Genomic DNA, 4,919 nt, shown 5'->3' with positions numbered 1-4,919 from the left:
TATATATGTTACACTGAACTTGCTGAGCATTTCTGTTAGGGTGGAAAATACACGCTAATAATACACGCAAGTATACGCATTCGCAAGTAATATAGAATACTTTCTAGTGCGTTCCCACTGAGACTCAGACTAATTATGCTCAATTAACACTTACTCGCCAATGTATAATTACTTCTCAATGTTAAGACAATAACACATAGAATTGATTAACTAATTATTAACTAGAATTAACTACGAGAATTAAACACTTAACAGACACTTGAATTAACAATATTAAACACACATGAGATCATAACTTCATTACTACTTCCTTCAATAGCTATTGTTATTACCCTTAACATGTAACGGTGATGATATTAATCGAACAACACTAAACTGATAAAAGCCAACTTTCGTTGTACCAATACCATTCTACCAAACATCCACAATTAAGATAGAAGTTCAATAGTCATCAATTATGTTGAGACCCTATATGTCTACAGAAATTGACAACAAAACGATTTAAGCACAAGTTATTCCTTATGATTACACAGGGCAAGTAAAACGGTTAGAGTTACCTACTAATCATGCATACACATTCATGAACCTATGCTAGCATGGCAAGTTCTAAATCTCAAGATCCACCATCGCTTCACAAGAGATTAACACCCTATCTTATATGTTCGCGACGCACATAAGACGAATAAGCACAACCAATACTAGATATCATACAATCATCACACACAAAGGTATTAAACAACTAACTAAAGAATTCTATAGCAAATCCGTTACGACCTTATGATCACGATTAGCCCATGATTGAACTCATCTTCATCATGGGTTCATATGAAAACATGATAGTAACACACGAGAATAATTAATAAAACTACTTATATTAAACCAGAGTACGTCACAAGAGTAAATAGGTTCAAAGTAAAGAAAACTAGCATCCACTGTTACAACGAATAAAAGAATCGCAAGAAACTATGCTTCCTCTCGTTGCGGTGTGCTAAAACGGTCTTCTTCCTTATCTCATTGCTCCTCGATTAATACCACGATTTAAAACACATGAAACGTCTCTGAAAACTACTTATATAGAAGCCCCATAAAACCCAGCCATCTAAGAAGTCAGAAGTCCAGCAGAACAAGAACTCTAAAAATCATATTTTTAATTCGCGCCCCTGAGCAGCCGCCCAGCAATCCTGAGCGGGCGCCCAGCTTCCTGAGTGGCCGCTCAGCCAGGCTGAGCGGGCGCCCAACACCGTTATGGAAAATTAATGATTTTGCTCCCGTTCTCTGCTGCATTCTGCTCCTATCTTCCCACTCGCAATGCCAAACACATACTAAGGCTTATTCTTGACGAAATCTCCCCACAAGTGCAAGTAATACCCTGAAATGAACAAACACTAAAAAATGCATCAAATACACAAAATACTTGATTTCAAGGCATCAATTCAAGCCATTATAAGACGTTCTAAGTGGTATAAAATGCCACTTATCACACCCCCAAACTTAAATTGATGCTTGTCTTCAAGCGTCACAGACTCAAAAATAAAACAAAAACATGCATGAATGCAATCTATATGAAATGCAGCGATCCCCCTCACTATGACCAAACCAACCAACTTATGACATCTCAACAAATGTAATTAGGCGAATAAAGATCAATCAAATCATGCAAACTAACATCCAACCAGAAACGTGGTGTGTGCTGATGCTTAACAGATATGTTTCGAAACTAGATCAATTATCATAACTCGACTATCCTCAAGGTAATCACATGATTATACTAAGAATAAATTCTAGGCACAAAATGACTTAAACACTTCAAGATTACTGGAGCTTATTACGGAATCATGCTTTTTATTCAACACAACAACAAATGCTTAATTGACCGTGCAATGAGTGAGGTCCACAAAAGACTTATACAATAGCATCCATTTAGCGAGCGTTAGGTTAGCGGATCCCAGACTATAAAAGCCTTAGGTCACTAGGCACAAAGTCCCCTAAGAACTTAATAACCCGAATACCAAAGAGCCCACTCGTGATCAATAATGCATTAACTAATTACATTTTCTATTTTTTTCTTTTTTCTTTCCTTTTTTTTATTCTTTTTTTTTCCAAATTTCTGAGCAAGTGCGTTTTGCTCCATCTTGCTCAACCCTAGACTACTCGCATAAAAATACGAGCCGGCTACTAGCCATTTGACGCCTAGTCACAATTAGCAATGAATTCCAATTTTTACTCCAATTTTTTTTCTTTTCATGCCTTTTATCATTAAGAACCTATTATAAATTCTAAGCATAATCAATAGATTAACCTCAAAAATCATCAAACCATGACAACAATCTAGTCCTTAAGCATTCTCTAAGACTTAGTGAAATTACAAGTGTTTCTATCATGCATGTCATCCTACAAGACTCAACATCACTCTAACGCTATCACTACACTCGCATCAATATCACAAATCAATTGGTAAAGCTACGCAAAAGGGATCATGGTAAATGCATGAGCTAAATGACATGATATATAAAACTATAAAATAAAATAAAAAAACTATATGGCAAAAATATGCAATTATATGAACTAACTATCATGCATATGCAGCTATATGATACACACACAAAAATATTCCTTAACTCCACCCCCAAACTTAAAATCTTCACTGTCTCCAGTGAAGGTAGTAGAAAGGAACACAGGATATACCTACTCGGAGAAATCATCATCATCACCCTCAAAGGGTGGAGTATCAGGAGGTGGATAAGCAGAGTCCTCACCAAAAACGGGCCACTGGATGTAAGCTCCATGGCCTCTAAAAGCAGTCCCAAGTACAAGGGTGAGCTCCTAAGCAAACCTACTCTGCGTCTCGTATATAGCGTCCATCCTCCTCGATAGCCTCCTATACTGGGCATCAGCCATCCCAGCACCCTCCTGAGCTCTAGAAGAGCCTGCCTCATCATGCCCCGGCCTAGCCATGGTAGCACAAGCTGCTGGACGTCCTCCTGGAAGATGATAACCCAACCCATGCTCCTCGGGCTCTCTACCCGTCCACTCCTGCATCGCATTCAGAGTCCCTGAATCAATAGGAGCGGCCGGCATCTGCAACTGCTCGTGAGAAGGCCAATTAACTCCCACTGCTCGGCACAGCTTCGTGACAGTAGATGCATTAGGGATGTTCATGTGCTTCGCTCCCCTCAAAAACTTCAGAATTCCTTGTAGATGAACTCACCAAGGTCCACATAATACTCCTCATTCAAAATACCCCATAACAACCTTGCTCGCTCATCTGTAACCTCATGTGCATGTGAAGTAGGCAGAATATTAGCAAAAATAAAAGCATTCCGTGCATGGGCATACCTTTTTATCGCAATCGCCGGAAAAGAACGATACTCATTAGTCCCAGTCTTAAACTTCCAAACCGTGCCCGGTTAACAGAGAGTAGCATAAATCAAACTCCTCGGAGGGCTTCTCATTCCAATTCTCCTCCGTGGGCTTCCGCTGTCGCTGCCCAATCACACGACGAATCGCCTCAGGATGATAATCCACCGTTAGCCCACGCACAACAGAAAACCCATTCTTTTCAGCCTTTGCATTTGCATTGAACTCACGAACCACGCTCATCGAAACCGCCTCCGATGACTCACAAAAAGAAATCCAACCCTTTTCAGCAATCATCGGCAATAACTCACCATCCCTCCCCGATGGTAAGAATCCCCTCTCCTTCAAAATCGGCTTACCCAGAAGCCTAGTATACTCCTCTTCAGCAGCCCTATCAAACAAACGAGGTCTCACTGCAGTACCCCTCGAAGAATCAGTTGTAGGAACAGTGATGCTGCTATCAATAGTCTTGGATCTCTTGGGTGCCATTGAAACTGAGAAAAAGTGTTTAAGATTTGTGTTTTGGAATATGGGAGAGAGTTTTAAGGTTGAAAGTGTATGGGGGAGTATATGGGATAGTTGTATGTATATATAGGGTAAAGATTAGGGTTAAAATTTGATTAGGAGTGGGGTTAAGGGTTAAAAAAGTGGGTTTATGGGAAAAGGATTCGTGGGTAGTGGGCTGTGTTTTTATTTTTTGGATTTTCTGATATTTTTGGATTTTTATTAGGCTTAAAAAAATTTCAGGCAGACGGGTATCGAGCGGCCGCCCAGCTGAGCTGAGCGGGCGCCCAGCATCCTGAGCGGCCGCCCCGCAAGGCTGCGCGGGCGCCCAGGTGGTCTCTGGAAAAATATTTTTTCTTTCCCTTTTTTCTGATTTTTTTTGTGTTTTTGGATAGGTTACTGACCTTTAAGGGTTCCTATAACAACAAATCTCGGGTTGCCTCCCAAGAAGCGCTTCTTTTATGTCATTAGCTTGACGTATTGTACCTTGCTCAAGTTGACAATAAAACGGCACTAACCACTTCCCGGTTAGCCGTGTCCCCATAGTAATACTTCAAACGCTGACCATTAACCTTGAATGCTTGGCCCGGATCTTTCTCAAAAATCTCCAGCGCTCCATGTGGAAACACAGTTTTGACAATAAAAGGTCCAGACCACCTTGATTTTAACTTTCCAGGAAAAAGTCAGAGACGAGAGTTGAATAAAAGAACTTGCTGCCCCGGCATAAATGAATTAGGATATAGCTTCCTGTCGTGCCACCTTTTCACTTTTTCCTTGTACATTTTGTTGTTCTCGTACGCTTGGAGTCGAAATTCATCAAGTTCATTTAACTGAAGCATTCGCTTCTTCCCAGCTACATCTAGGTCAAGGTTCAACTTCTTCAATGCCCAATAAGCCTTATGATCAAGCTCCGCAGGTAAATGACGTCCTTTACCATAAACAAGTTGAAACGGGGACATCCCCAGTGGAGTCTTGTATGCTGTTCTATAAGCCCAAACAGCTTCATCGAGCTTTAAAGACCAATCCTTCCTTGACGGACAAACAACTTTCTCTAGAAT

The sequence above is a fragment of the Apium graveolens genome, chromosome 8 (assembly GCF_009905375.1).
Source record: "Apium graveolens cultivar Ventura chromosome 8, ASM990537v1, whole genome shotgun sequence".
Lineage (NCBI taxonomy): Eukaryota > Viridiplantae > Streptophyta > Magnoliopsida > Apiales > Apiaceae > Apium > Apium graveolens.
The sequence above is the reverse complement of the archived record's forward strand: the minus strand, read 5'-3'. Positions refer to the sequence as shown.